This window comes from Cetorhinus maximus, chromosome 26 (assembly GCF_964194155.1).
Source record: "Cetorhinus maximus chromosome 26, sCetMax3.hap1.1, whole genome shotgun sequence".
In the NCBI taxonomy this organism is placed as follows: Eukaryota; Metazoa; Chordata; class Chondrichthyes; order Lamniformes; family Cetorhinidae; genus Cetorhinus; species Cetorhinus maximus.
The window spans coordinates 26,319,835-26,336,263 of NC_135904.1; the positions used below are offsets into that span (position 1 = coordinate 26,319,835).

The 16,429-nt window shown below is 42.6% G+C and overlaps 1 long non-coding RNA gene across 1 annotated transcript in view; it reads left to right on the plus strand.

The window, feature by feature from the left end:
- The first annotated feature begins 2,693 nt into the window (after positions 1 to 2,693).
- Positions 2,694 to 16,429, plus strand: part of LOC144668398 (uncharacterized) — a 30,719-nt gene continuing 16,983 nt past the window's right edge. The window contains exons 1-2 of the long non-coding RNA XR_013573490.1: positions 2,694 to 2,779; positions 6,972 to 7,127. This is a non-coding gene — a long non-coding RNA (uncharacterized LOC144668398). The remainder of the gene's footprint in view (positions 2,780 to 6,971; positions 7,128 to 16,429) is intronic.

Here is a 16,429-nt window from a genome sequence, read left to right on the forward strand (position 1 = left end):
TCGAAAAGGCTGATACAGCTTAAACACATGAAAGGCATGTTTTATGTTTTTCTATTGAATTTTGAAATGTATTAGATCTTTATTACATTACCAATCTTATTTCCAGAACTAGGTTCCTTGGCTGAATAAGAATCCAACATGGTGGCCAAAACATTTACAGGAAATGCTTGTGCGATTTGATTAAATCCTCTTTCCTTCACTGATGCTTGATTGTTGCTTGGTTGTTTCCATATAGCCTCAGATCCTTATTATCAGCTTATGTCCCTTCTTTACCTGTTTTTGACTGGTGCATCCCTTACCTTTTCAGTTGTGAATTATTACTGTGTCGTTTGGATGGAATTAAAGCGGTTAAAGTGGTTAAAGGTTTAAGTGCAATATAGGCTTTGCAATTCTTATGCTTTACTTATGACACCTGAAGTGTGACAGATAATACACTCCACGAGTATTTTTTGTTTTAATTTCAAATCCAAACAGTGGGCTTTCTGTGTTTTGAATGTGTCCCATTTTCTCACCTTTCCCGGGGTGTGTCTGCCACAATGCATTACCTCATTCCGTCTTGTAAAACGATGGTTTCCACTGTGGTGGTCAACTCAGTGTTGAGGGACATCATGCATTCTTTGTTTCTCTAACATCTTTAATTTATTTAATGCTTCTTTTCATTGCCTGGCTGCAATTTTTTTTTACATCAACTGAGAATCATTCCACCAATCATTGCTTTCTGCTCCTTTTTACTTCCCTTTCTCTTTTTGTTTTTAAAATACACATTCATCTGTCATTTTTTTCATCCCAAAATGTTGATCTGTACCTGCTGAACAATTTTTGTTATTGTGCTGTAAGGGTGAGGAACTCCAAATCTCTGATTTGATATCATTTGAACTATGGCTGTTGTTTCTATTTTGGAGTTGAGTTAATGACACAATAGCAATAAAAAGTAATTAATAGACTGGCAGATGCTAGGGTAACATGAGCTATATCTTCCATATTGTGATTTTTCATTTGTTCATTTGTTATTTGCAATCTCTGCATGGACGAGAATGCTTGCCTAATTAGGGGTTCAATGGGCAAGGAAATGAGTCGGAAAAATAGGGGATAACCCTACCTGACCCCTCATCAGGAAGAGGGGGAATATGAAACAGGGGTGTACACAACAGACAGAGTTACAGTAGGGGAGTTTGAGCTATTATCCAAAGGTACCCAATAGCTGTTCATCTGAGCCTGAGGAAAACAAAGGTACACTCTATCTTCTTTTCTGCCCAAAAGAACATTCATGCTAGCTTAGAAGATGTGTTGTTTTATAAGGAGAGGAGCTTTGTATGACAGGGCACAATGTTTATTCAGCTGCTGAACTCTAGATGCATGCACTTTTAAGGTGAAAAGGTGCATTTGCAGCACGTTGAATGGTTGTGTAAAGTTGTCCATGATGAAGCTTTAATACAAAACCAGTTTAATCAGGATGGACCAGATTAGAGGCTTCCAAGTCTAACCTAATGGCTAGCTTCCTGTTGATATGGCTCGACACGTACACATTGGGCAGAATTTTTAGCATGTCGGGTGGGCTGGGCGGGAATGGGTGAGGCCTGCGATTGGCTCTGCACCGCTATTTTACGCGGGTGGGCCAATTAAGGCCTGCCCAGCATGAATCGCGGCTCCCGAGATCAGCGGGAGGAGGCGGGCAGCGGCGGGACTCCAATGACCGCTAGGTCCAATGGCGACCCGGTGTCCTGTTTAAAAATGGCGCAGGCAGCCTTCCAAAGGCCGGCAACAATGGCGCACAGAAGGATGCCAGAGGGCGCTCTTGGCGAGCAGGCCAGGCAGGAGGGCAGGTCAGCGGGGCGTTGTGCCCCGAGATTCTCAGATGAGTGCCTCACTGCCCTCCTCGAGGTGGTGGCAGCACGGCGCGGGATCACAGTGCCAAGGGATGGGAGGAGGAGGCCCCCCCCTCCACATGACCAAACAGACCTGGGAGCAGATAGCAAAAGGGGTCAGCGCACACGATGTGGTGCGACGCACCTGGGTTCAGTGCCGCAGGCGGTTCAACAACCTCTTGCGATTGGGAAGGGTGAGTACCATGTTGGCATGGGTCACTTAGCACAGCAGTTAGGTTGGCCACCCCCCACCCCCCAGCTCTGAATTTAGTTAGTGCATTCATTCATTCACAGCATGTGGCCTTTGCTGGGTGGGCCAGCGTTTATTGTCCATGCCTAGTTGCCCCTGAGAGGGTGGTCCTGAGCTGCTTCCTGTATCCGCTGCATGTGGTGCACTTACACCCACAGTGCTGTTTTGGGGGTGACCTCAAGGATCTGTACCCAGGCAAAGTGCTGGAAACCGAAACATTTCAAAGTCAGGATGCTGACTGACTGGGAGGGGAACTTCCAGGTGGCGGGACAGCCATCCATCTGCTGCCCTTGTCCTTCTAGGTGGTCGTGCTTCCTTGCTTTGGAAGGTCATACAGAGTGAGTGGCAAATGTTTTGGAGGCAGCATCTGGGCAAGGGGGTCAGCCCTGGCTGCTGGGAGTGAGTGTGCGGCGGCTCTAGGGTCACGAATCAGGTGAGCCCTGCAACGTTTCACTCAGGTGGGGGTGGCAGGGCTGCAATGGCAATCCAGGCACAGGGTGGACTAATCGATGCTCCTTTCTCCTTTTCAGGATAAGACCGCACACAATAACACTGAATGGATGCGGACTGGCGGAGGGCCGATATGAGCAGGAGGCTCTCGAGCTGGAGAGGCGCCATGAGCCCAGGTCTACCGGCAGCGGTGAGGTTGGGGTGCCAGTGGGAGGTAAGAGTGCCGTGCACTGAGGTTACAGTGTCTGTCATTACTAACATTCCACTGTTGACTGTATATTGAATTCAGCATCCAACATGGGTTTCCCATTGATTATGGAAGGAGAAGCACATCCTGATCAGGGGGCCAGGCATGCACATTGACAGTGTTACGGCTTCAACTAATCGAATGCTCTAGCTCTTCCTTTCAGCCTCACCGGAGTACGCCCGGACTGAGGAGGTGAGGGACCGCACTGACAACTGAGGACGCTGAAGATACACGTGCACCAGCGGCACACCATCTCACTCAGGCAGGCACCAGCGCAGATACCAGCACCTCGATGGGGATAAGATCATTGGCTAGTGTCCCGGGCACAGTGGTGGGGGCACTTCACAATCACTTGAGGTGCAGGCGGAGACAGAGAGTGCCCATGGCACTGGCAGTCGGAGAAGTGCTGGGGACCAGGAACGTGCTCAGTTGATGGCTGATGATGAGCCTCTGGAGTTGTCCCTGAGGCAGCGGATGCTGGAAGTCCAGCAGGGTGTGCGGGAGGATCTGGCGGAGATACATGAGGCAATGTGTGCCGTGGTCTCTGTGGTGGAGGAGTCCATGCATGCATTGTGGCCGAGCGCAATGCTTCCTCCATGGAGAGGGTGGCGACTCTCATGGAGAGATTCCTCCAGGAGAACAATCAGGGCTTCCTGGGGATGCGCTCAGACCTGCAAACCCTCACATCGGCATTGACCTCAGCTGGTCAGTGTCAATGTGGGAGATGGATTGGACACCCAGTATCCCAGCTAGGTGCCCATCCATCAATGGTGAGCAGGGAGGTTCAAAACGACCTCATGTTGGCGCACGGGCTCCTCTCAGGGCGCTCCAGATGAGGGCAGCAGCTCCTCCGCCCCTCTGCCAGTGACTGTGGCATCTGATGAGACTGCGGCGACTGGGGAGATGCCAGCCAAGCCACTGGCCACTCCCTCCCAGGCTGGGCCAGCACTGGCTCCATGGGCCAGAGGACGCCCGCCAAGGTCATCAAGGCCAACAGGACAGCAGAGTGAGCAGGCTATCTCCAATGCCAGTGCCAGCAAAGGGGGGAGCACCTAGACATAGTACCAGAAAACGTAAGCGTAAATCACCTTAGGCACACCATGGGCTTCTCACTGGTGGTTTTCTGTTGCCCCCATTTTAGTTGCTTCTTAGTCGCTGTGCAGCTCAACACCTTTTAATGAACTTTCATTTCTGTTTTGTTTTATGAAATGATTAAATGTTGTAGTTCTGAACAAGGCTCTGGGTGCTTCATTACTCCTGCAGGTGGACGGGAACCCATGATGCTATGAGTGACTGGTCTGTCATTGAGCTTTATTGACAAGGCACATAGTTAATGTTCCTAACCAGGCAGAAGTTGCTGTCAGGTATCGAGTATGCAGCCTGCAGCCCTGGCATGTGTTGGAGGCCCATCTGTGGTGGGTTAGCTGATGGATTGTTGGATCAAAGCCTCCTGTGTGTCCCTGCCTCCCTGGAGGTTGCCTGGATCGGCATCAATCCCCTCAGCATTCCCCTGAGCGTGCTCACCCTCGGACTCACTACTGGGCTCTTCGTGTGCAGCCAGCGCAGCTGCGTCAACATCTTCTTCCTCCGCTACGTCCCTCCTTTCCAGTGCCAGATTGTGGAGAGCGCAGCATGCAACCATTATCAGTGACACACGATCTGGAGGGTTTTGCAGAGCGGTCCAGGCATCGGAAGCACATTTTGTGAAGACCGATGGTTCTCTCCACCACCGCCCTTGTGGAGGCGTGGCTCCTATTGTATCGCTGCTCAGCCTCTGTTCTTGGATGGCGGAGAGGCGTCATGAGCCATCTTTTGAAGGGATAGCCCTTGTCACCCAGCAGCCAACCATCCAGCTGGGCTGGAGCACTGAAGAGCCCCGGCACCTGGGAGTGTCTCAGGATGTAAGCGTCATGGGAGCTGCCTGGGTACCTTGCACAGACTTGCAGAATCTGCATCCTGTGATCACGCACTATCTGCACGTTCAAGGAGTGGAAGCCCTTCCTGTTGATGAAGGCACCGGGCTCACCCACTGGCGCCTTGATGGCCACATGTGCACAGTCCATTGCACACTGGACACGGGGGAACCCAGCAATCGCTGCAAAGCCTCTGGCTCGCTCTGCCTGGCTGGCATCGTCTGAGCAGTAGTGACTGAAAGTAAATGCACACTTGAACAGAGCATCTGTCACCAGTTTGACACAACTGTGGAAAGCTGACTGGGAGACTCTGCAAAGATCATCCACCGACCCCTGGAAAGAGACAGAGGCATTGAAGTTGAGGGCAGCCATGAACTTCAATGCCACTGGCATGGGGTGTCCACCCACACAGTTGGAGCTGATCTCAGGGCCTATCATCTGGCAGACGGAGATCACTGTCTCCCTTGAGAGGTGGAGCCTCCTTCGGCACTGCATCTCAGATGTACTGAGGTAGCTGCTTCACCGCCCGTAAACCCTAGCAGCAGGATAGTGGCATCTTCTGCAGCCCCTTACACCTTGCACTTCCTGTTGGCCCTACGCCCCTTGTGCCTGCGCTCCCAAAGGTGGTTCCCCTGGAAGCTGAATATGGACTACTGGCCTCCTCCCGCTTCTGGCCCTCTCTTCCTCCTCAGAGGAGGTGTCTCCAGTGTCTCCACAATCCCCATTCCCAGGGTGAGGGAAGGCTGCCTGAAACCTGCAAGGCCCCAAGAATTATGTTTACTCCAGAGTCCTTTCCTGAAGCCTGTTATTCGTGTAAAAGCAGCTCTGAAGAGATTTGAAGTTCTCCTGTTCACACAAGCAAGCAGCAATAAGATTAATAAGTAAATGACTAACAACTAGCATTCACGACCCCACCCACCCCTCTTATCCCACCCGTGGGTGCGGTTTTTAGAAATGTGGCCTACCTGTCTGCCTGTTGTGCCCGTGTGACACTCTGAAAATCACATGGGCTCTGAAAAATTGCGCTGTATTAATGGCTCAAGGGCCTTAAGTGGCCCATTAATTAATGGCGGGTACGCCTCAGAAATCATAGCGCCCACCCACTGAAATATTGCGATGGCGCGCGGTGACATCGGGACGCACGCCCGATATCATCACACGTCATTTTATTCATCGGCGTGTCGGACCCGCCCCTGCTCGCCGATGTCAAAATACTGCCCATGGGGTTTCTTCCCATGTCTATATTTAGGGGTGAATGGAAGATAAGCCTTTGTCAGTCTGGTCTTATTCGAGGTTTATTTATTCTATTGTTGTTCTTTTATTCTATCAAGACTATTCTTTGTCATTTGAGGTAACTTATGATTGTATTAATATGAAAAAGTTCCAGTGACTTTCCTTCTTAGTTTGTTAACAAAAAGTGATTTGTTTAGGTGATATTAAAAGGAAGAGGTTATTTTGGAATCCTACAAACAATGCCACTTCTCAAAGAGTTAATGTGGGGTCACATGCAACGGAACACATTCCTGGCATTCTCAACAGAAATTCACAGATCCCATCAAGGCTGTAGCATGGAGAATTCTGGAAACTCACGTGGATGAGTAATTCTGACCATGGCAAAATCTGGTTGATTATCATATGTATGACATACCTTTTCATCCGGGTACTTAACCTTTCTACAGTCACAAACACCTATTTGTGTTCCAGTGCCTCCTGGTTAGCTTGACTTCGAATTGAACTGCTTCTTACCTTTGAGTAGTGGGATAAAGATTCCTGTGTGTTGTCTCCTGTGTATGAACTGGCACGTAATCCGGGTAAAATATATACATCTTATGTTCTCGCCAATCACTACCTGTGGTCTTTTTTCAGCAAGATGATAAAGTTGGGATTCTTATTTTGTAAATCTGGTACTTTTGCTGGCTTTTTAACCAGCATATGTTCTGTGAATATTTATTGCTGTAATATTAGTAATATGAATACCCAGTTGTCAAGTCATTGTGCACAAGGATTGGAAATTTGTCAGTCAGCTGATAATTTCTCATATATTCAATAATTAATTAAATAATGTGCCGTGCTTTATTAAACTCACTAATATAATGCAAAAAAATTGGCGTGAAAATAGTTATTTAGCTCTTTTTCCCTTCAGAAACATAGCAAATTTTAGCCACACCGAACTAAGCAAATTTACTAAGCACTTCATCACTTGACAGTAAACTTCTACCAATTGTTTTTTCATTTTCAACCCCTAGGTCTGAATGTTATGGAATCAAAACTTGATTGGAAGACTTGAGGCTCTTTATTTTATACTGCCGGGATCCACTGCACTGTTGGAGGCCTAGGCATTCAGATAAGATGCTGAACTTAAGTCCTGTCTACCTATTCTGACTGACAATAAAGATTTCAAGGTGCAAACCATACTATGTGTCTATGTATTAAAGTTGTCGTCTGACTTAATATTTCCTATTATTCTTCAAAAATTTCATCTGGTGACCGACTTTGCCTGTTTTCCTGAACAAAAATGAAAATAGTCCCTTACTCCATTGTGTTGTTTCAGGATCTTCTAACGCTTTTATAACTGTAATTTATACAATCAAGAGGGATCAGTAGAAAATACAGAAATGCTTAATGCTTTATTATTTTCAGGATTAGCGGAAAAGTAGGTTTTCATAGTAAACCTATATAAGTTTATTTAAAGGATCTGAGTACAGAAATTTTTATACTTTTAACCCTTAATGGGCTTTGTACCATCATTGCATCTGTTTATTACAGTTCATTAACAGAATGAAGTCTTTACTGCATAATATAACAAGACCATTTGACTCAACAGTCATTTTATAAAGTGGATGTTGATGTGATTAGGAGGCAAAGATTTAATCCTAATTCACCTCTATAAGACTTTCTTTGCACCCAGAGACCTAATAGTTGAAACAGTTGACCAGCGTGTCTAATTCTATCTTAGGCAATGGCCTAAGGTGCTAATTCCCACGGTACAACATGACAATGCCTTTTGGCTTCAGTTTTAAATAGTCTATATATAACAAAACAGCTGCTCACACAAAGAATATATTTCTTTTCAGCAAGTATAGATCTATTTTTCTGCACTAACTCTTGGTCAAACTCACTACAATACTTGCATTTAGACCACTGCTAGATACTTTATTCAACACATATGGCCTTTTATTTATCCGATATTTGGCTGCCACTGTCATAGTATAACTCTTTCTTGATTAAGTCACAAATTATATTTACAGAACTATCAAATTGATGTCTTGTTCACACATGCACTAGACTTCAGATGCTACACTTCCTACTGGAATGTGGTGCCTTATGGGAATTAATTACCAGTAAAATGTAGGAACTTGTGGGAAATGTAGTTTTGTTAACACTTCCTGCTAAATGAATCAATGAGGCAGTGTTGCTTCTTGTGATTTCCCCTGTAACAGAGAAACTATAAATCTTCACTACCAAATATTCGTAAAGGGCAACAAACGATTGGCCCAAAACGCTTCATCGTCCAAATCCCATTTTAAAGTTATTTTGAATCAATTAGCTTTGAAATACAGCAATAACATGGATTATATTCAAGCTCTCTGGGATAAAAACTTTCAGTTGTTCAAATTCTTACAATAAACTTGCATGCTATGTTGAAGTCTGAAAGGTTGGTCTTGTTTTCTTAAGCATGTCTCATCCTTTTGATATTTTCCCTCAGGTCACTGAAGAAGTACAACTTACCTCTCTGGTGCTTTAATTAAAATGCTCTCACCTTTCAGTACAGGCCCCAATGTGTTTAAAACCCTGTTTTATTTTGCTGAAGAGGTCAACGTTTGTAAAATATTTTCAGAAAACAGGATTTTGGTTTCCTTACCTGCATTGATTGAATGCAAGATGAAAATTAATCCTATGGTATCAATTGGATATAATTTCATCTCTCTCTGCAATGCTTCAAGCATTTTTTAGAAATTATAAACTTTCATAACAAAACCACTTGCAAAAGCTACCATTTTCCCTTTAGTTTCGCCCGCTACTGGAAACCACATGATTTTAGTGAAATATGAAGAGGCACATGTGTGTTAATGATCATTTTTGATTGTTTCAAAATGCGGCTAGTGTAGGTTGGAAGGTATAATATTGAAGCCTTAACCCTTCAAACTACCAATTCATGCTTGCAAAAAATGACCTTGGAGTCCACAGAGACTTTTACTGTCATGCAGTGCACAGTCTCCACTAGTTTGCTGTCACTAATGATGCAGCTTTCATGTATTGACAGCTATCAATTGATGCTACAGCTTCTGATTTGTCAGGTGCAAAATTTACAGATACTTTGCTTTTATTGTTAGCATCTAGGTATTCATGTCAATTATGCTGGCTGTAATTTTAATGCTGCTCTTTACCTGTAAACAAAAGGAAATCGTAAAGATAGCTTGAGACATCAGTGGAGGTGCTCGCAATATGTTTGGAGTCACTCCTATGGAAACGCTGGCAGTGTTTCAGTAAGTTCTCCTGGGAGTTCAGGAGTGGCAGTAAGATATTCTCTGGCGTATTTATCAGCCCTTGTTTATAGTTTTTCCTTTATTAATTATACTGTAAAGAGGACCATAAATTTCTAATTACCAAATGAGACTTCTATGGCCACATTGACTGACGCTTTGTAAACACTAAATCGGTATACTGGCCAATCCAGAGGCAATCATATGGACTATCTCTCTGTGCTCATTCTCAAATGAGAAAGATTTGGAATTATAGCAGGGACAGTGTTGGCTCATTGATGATTGACAGGAAGAAGATAAGCTGAGGAAATGCTAGGTCTTCAGATAAACTAGTTCATAACATCTTTTCAAAATTCCCAGCCAGATCTGTTTTTCATATTCTAGCATTCAAAAGGCATTTATGACTTGCGTATCTAAGACTGACAATTTCCCACTTTTTAGTATTTAGCTTTTATTATTACTGCGCATGCCCGTTTGAACATTTACTTAAGGAAATGTTAAATATCCAATTTCTGTGCTTATTCAGATGGAAGATTATGACTTAACCCTTTATTCAAGTGAAACGTGAAGCAATGTGATTTATTTTTAAAGTAGATAACCGTATTCTAAAAACATTGTCAATCAAACGATTGGTGACCTGCCAAGATTTATTGGGTGCACTTGTCTCTCCTGTGTTTTTTGAGGAACTAGAAGCCAATCTGTCATTTTCAAGACCACCACATACATAAGCAACACAACTTATTATCATAAACATGTAGAACACTCCAGCTGCACTTAGCAAAGGTATGCACTTAAAATGAGCACGTGTAACATATGTATTGGAACAAAAGCTAATCTATTTGAAGAAAATGCTGTGCTCTATTTAAATAAGAATAGAACTGTTCAGCACCCCTTAAAGGGTGGAACATATGACATTTATACTGCCTACAGTCTAGCAGTTACTAAAAAATTGATGTAAAAGTCATCCCATTAGCTGAACAATTAACAGATTAACATTTGTAAAGGTGAAAACGTAGTATGCATGGAATATTGTCAAATGCAAATTACCATTATTGTCATATGCCAAGTGTAAAGAATTTGACAGAAATCAATAGAAAAATAGAAGCTTCTTTAGAAAAGATGTGCATAAAATTCGCAGGTTATAGGTTTCAGCCTTATGACATAGTTTATAATGCAATTACATTTAATAATATAGGTAAAGCTACATCTGTGTAAATATAAAAAGGTTTTGAATCCAGGTAGTAAACTCATCTTATACAACAAGAACTCTGATATACCCTGTTAAGTCAAAGATGTTATCATATTCCAATGGGATATAAAATTTGTTACATCAGCTGATAACATTCCCAAGCGAATCACTCCACCCTCATTCAGATCTGTCATAAATGTATTGTATGCAGGTGCGTTGTCACAGCAATAGCATACTTTTGGACTACCGAATTGAATTGAAGTGGCAAGAAACAGAAGCTGATGGCAATGCATTTTTTTACGGAGTCATTCACACATGCCAGCCATGCCTAGAAAGAGGTAATAGACAGATGGTCTATTAAAATACGTATCATGTTGTAGTAAAGACAAATTAAGTGAAATGGATGTTCCATTTTCCTCTATATAGCATTCTCTATATGGTGGTAAATGTCTTAATAATAATGGTCTGTGTAGTAAACAATATATTAAATGATGCTCATTTTATCCCTTGCCTAAATACCAAAAGCTTTTGTATTTGCAACCCCACCTATAATTCTGTGGCAATTTTGCAAATAAGAAGCAAACAAACATGTAAACAGTTTGGGGAACCTAATGGAAGGAGTTTTCCCTGTAATTGGTACACTGGCTAATGTCACCATATTTTAGGCAATAAATGCATAACTCCCTCATATAGTCATCAGTGCTCCAAAAGGTCATTGTTCATTCACTGTAGCTCAAAATTAGTTCATGTCTGATTCGTGCTTGAGGCTGACCATGATAACAATCAGTAGATGATTGGATGCACACATTCTTAACACGGATGACCCATGACATCGGGGATGCAGAAGAGTCTGTCATTAGGTATACAATGCTCCTCTGTCTCATCTTATCTTGCCAGATGACTTTGAGATTTTTATTTTTGTTCACAATTAGAGTCGCAGTCCAGCATTGTAACAATAGTCCCTGCTCGAGGTTTGGATGTGCTAGCAGAGACTTTAATTTCTGTAGCAACTTTTTTCCTAGAGAATGTCATTACTTAAACATTGTGTGACTTACATAAACACCAATTAGCCTTCATAGTCATGGGTTTCAGTGGCACCGTATTGAATTTGTTGCCATCAAACTGTTTCACAGTGATGAGAGGGTTAAGTGTGTTTAATTTGACTCTCTGGATTAAAATATGTGGCTCCCAAAACATAACCTACACCCTCATTTGCTGTTTGAAGCAGGCTGTGAGTTGTACACTCTATAGTTACATTTCTGTGAATCAGCACTGAGGTGTACATTAAGTCCAGAAATTATCTTTTTCTTTGTTGTTGATTCTGTTACATCTAATTAAGACCAATCACCATAATAAAGGTCCTGTCAATTAAACAGTTTCTTTGGTGTCACAATTAATGTTTGTTAGAAAATGTTAGATTAAAAATATGGTTAACAAATAGAAAGAAAAGGAAAACTTGCATTTAAACAATGCCTTTCATGACCTTAGAACCAAAGTACATTACAGCCAATGAAATACTTCTGAATTGTGGTGACCTTTTATTGTAAGATAGGAAGTACAACAGTCTACAATTAAAAAGATCCTGGAAAAAGGATGGAACAAATTGTGACCTAGTGAAAACTCACATTAGGAGTCCCCCATACATGCAATGGAATGTCTAACATCAACTAACATGGGCCACATCAATGCCATGTCTGAACTGATTGCCATTTGCACAGAAGATATCTATTAGTTATACAATAAAACTTGCACTTGTATCGCATTTTCTAATATAGTCAAATGTCCCAAGATGCTTCACAGGAAGGGAGTCAGACAAAAATTAACGCCAAGCCAAAGGAGACATTAGGACAAGTGAACAAAAGCTTAGTCAAAGAGGTGGGTTTTAAGGAGCACCTTAAATAAGGAGAGAGGTCTCAGGAGGGAACTCCAGATCTTGGATTCTAGGTGGCTGAAGGGTCATCGACCTGAAACGTTAGGCTGAATTTTCATTCCGGGACTGGGAACCTGAAATGGGCCCTAACCCTGCATGGCATATTCCAGACATGCCCACTGGTAATGTCAATGGCTCAGCCCAATTAAATGCTAAAGAACAGGCTTGCCATCTGATTAGGGATGGTGGGTGGGTGCCTGAGGCTGGAGGGCCAACTGGAGGCACACCAACACTCACAACTCAGGAGCCCCACTGGCTGAGGTGGGAGCTGCTGATCTGAACTTGGAGAGAGGAAGGGAGAAGGTCAGGTAAGTTTTTTTTAATATTTTTAAAACAGCCAGAGCTACCTGGCCATGATCCTAGACATCAACCCCTGCAGGGGATAGCCAGCAGCCACAGCTATGGCCCAGAGGCCATTACAGGTGCAGGATGTTCACCTGTGGGATCAAATGCTTCCCCACCCCCTTCCCAATCTGAGCCCACCACATTGGACTAACTGTGTTTCAGGCCAATGAGGGCTATCCTCATTGCCAACTGGAAACCCCAGCTGGCGTGGGAACAGGGCCTTAATTGGTCCTGGAATCATATTTAATTAATGTAATTGATTGGCTGCCACTTGAAGGTGGGTACCTGCCCTGACCCTGGCCCCGCCTCTCTGAATGTGGAAGAATAAGCTCGATGGAACAAATGGCCAGTTCACTTGCCGTGTGGCTGTGTGTTGATAGTTTCTGAATTATGAGAGTTTAAACCATTGAAATGAGAAATTGTTGACAGATATAGAAACAGTCACAAACAATGAGATGTTAATATATAAGTGGAGTTGAAGTACAGATTACCCAGGATGGAAAAGGCCCAAAGGGCCATGGGGCTGAATGGCCTCCTCCTGTTCCCAGCATTGTAGAATGTTAGGTAATCGTTAAAGAACAATTTTGAATATGTGAATAAGAGACAGAGTTGGACCGAGTAGCATTTTAGTTCCTTGGGAACATTTGATGTCCAAGATGATTCCAGCTGGTTGAATGTAAAACCACGTTTGAATTCTTGAAATTAAAGAACTGTGATCCAGCAGTGGCTTATATTTCTGGTTAGGCATAACCAATAACCATTTTGCCAAAGTGTAAACCCAACTTGATTAATCTGGTGACTATTTTACATTTGGGTGTGTGATTTTTGTGCACCATTTCCCATTATCCAATTAATTTGTTTGGTTGGATCATCCAACTATTAAAGTAGAAGGATACCAATTCATGCCCATGTTTCCCAGCCTGTTCGTATTTAAAATTTCCCAGTTCAGCAGGTGAGAGTCACTTCCTAATAGAATGGGAGGAAAAGTCTATGTGGAGTCATGTACGTCAGTTGCTCTCCCAAGAGACAGAATACCTCAGACAAAGGCCTAGAGACAGCTGTACAGCTGATGAATGGTGCCTAATGCAGGTGGGGTTCGAGAGGAGGGATTTACAAAATGGAGAGAGGAAAAATGCAAAACAATCATCACTAGTCTATTTAAGTGAGCCCTGGCTGGTGTACTCTGGGTGGGATTTAGCGCACCAGTTAACAGGTGATATGTGTTATAAAATGACGAAACTGCACTATCCACTTAGAATGAGATGTATTGTATTTCACCTGTCAAGTGTGACTTTCTCAGACAGAAGCCTGCCTCTGCTTTACATTCTGCCAATCTAAAATTGCAACACTTAAAATTACAGTCACAGGCCATGTGTGGTTTTGACTTTCTTTACCTGCAGAATGCCTTTTGCTCTATTTTCCTCAACGAACACCATACCTCCCCCCTCCACACCACACCCCCCCTCCACCACACTGCTCAGCTTTCTATCACAGAACAAGAGCCAGAAGACCATCAGACCCCTTCAGTTTTGAATTACAATGTTCCCAGTTCTTCCAGGTTACCCAGGCCTTTCCATTGGTACAGATATCGGTGACGCTGTGAATACCCCCAGAATGGCCTTATCATTTTTTTCTTGTTGCAAGATCCCTGCAATTAACTGTCTGAGGAACTTGCAGCCTGTATATTGGCCTTCTACGCTTAACCACAAGAGCCCTTGCGCTTTGTTTAATTATCACCTTTAGACAGTGTGAAGTAGTGGAATAGCAGAACCAGCTATTGCAGCAAAACATTTGTACTGTTTCAAGGGGACAGATTTGTAAATAAATGTATAAAGTGTGCAAATTGCTCTCTGTTTATACAGCAAACAAGAAAAAAACGAATGGGTACTACACAGAGGAAAAGTGAAAAAAAAAGTGTAAAAAAAAATCTAAAGGTGTTTTCAATCCACGGGACAGCCAGGCAAAGAAATTGTTTGACTTACAAAACAAATTAATGAAGACGTAGGGGAAATTGGGGGAAAAAAAACACACACACACAATGGGTTAGGAAAAGTTGGCAAATTGATGAATGAAACAAAACAAAAATTAACACGGGGAAAAGAGGAAACAAGTTGAAGTATTTTGTTGATTTTTTTGGGTTAGGTCTTGTCCCTTTATTATTTGCTTGCCTCCTGCATTTGTCACACGCTTTTACTCCAGCTTTCTATCTGCTAGCTTTAATTTGTTGATATTGTCAGGAACTGTAGGGTTCATTTTACGGAAACTTTCACCGGTCTTCATTCGTGCAGCAAATATTTTTTTCCAGCAATTTTGCATTTTATTGTAACTTTTTAAGTCACACAAATCACCTTTGAACATCTTACTACATATGAGGTGTTATAAAATGGCTGTTGTTCTTGTAGTAGCCTAATTCCAGGTTCACTGACAGGATTGGAAGCAAGTTGATCTCCGTAGTATGTGTTGCTATAGAAATAGGATCAGGCTGCATAGGGGTTGGGACAAGCAAGCCGTGGACATATTACCCTAAGCAAAAAATTAGTGATGATTCCTCTTTCAATTCATTTCAAAATTCTACCTATATAGCTAAGAGGCTGTTGGTTGCTAGCCTGCCCAAGCCTGGGGACGCTGAGGGATCATCACACAAGGTCGCTGTATAAGCCTACATGGGTCTCAATAAAGTGGCTAAATGTATAATGTTGGCAAACTTTACAAACATAATCGGAACACTGTTGAATATACCTGATTGCAGATAGAACACACTGAGGAATTCTTCAAACGATTTGCTCTTAAATTACATTGGACACATTTGACAGCTATTTCAGAAGAAATGTGCTATACAGATGTCCTATATGGGCATAAGAGAAAAATGTCCTTAGAAAAATTGTATACACTTTAGTTAAATGTACTTCCTAATATGCACTTCAAATGCTTTTAAGACCAATAATTCAAGAATATTTTAGAATTAACCTACTGCTTTACTGATGTGATGGTGGTAGTTTAATGTACTATTTTTTGGGAGAAAAAGTGCATTAAAATCACATCTCTCTCTCCATTTCCATTAGGAGAAAATGAAATAGCCTTAAACGGAACACACATAAGGCCGTCTCTAATGTAGCTTAAAGTAGATATTTAAGAGCTCTCACTCAGAAGGCAATTGTAACATTTGAAAAGCTACTCCAGTTTTTGGCAGCTGTCTTTTGTGGGAGTCTGTGGAAGTCATTGTGAAGCAATAAAATTGATCTTCGAATGCAAGGCTACACAGAACACGTTTAATTGTCTCTTAGTCTGTTAACAAGGGTCCTCTGAAAGTTTTTAATTTCCAAATGCAGTCTTGAGGAGGTCACTAATGTGATCCATTGTATCAACTGGAGAGATAACACCATAAATCAAAGTAGTCTACATCTGACTAAATGTGCTAGACACTGACTTTTTTTTTTGAAAAAAATAATTTTGAGAAGTGTCTGCGTTCAAATTAATTGGTATTCTGCTCAGGTTTGTTTCTTAGTGCAATTCGCCAAAGTTGTGTTTCTGTAAAGGCAATAGAGAAGCTAAGAGAATAAATTACAGTAAGAGAAAGAGCTAAAGAAGGGTTCTGAGGTGTTGATAAAGCAGAGATGGTAGAGACGAGAGGGAAGAAAGTAAAAAACATGTTGACGTGTAGTGAAATATGACTCATTATAAAATTCATGTTTAGGCCATATCGGTCTAGGGGCACCATCCGTCACAGCATCACTCTGCTACTAATGAGCCCTCATT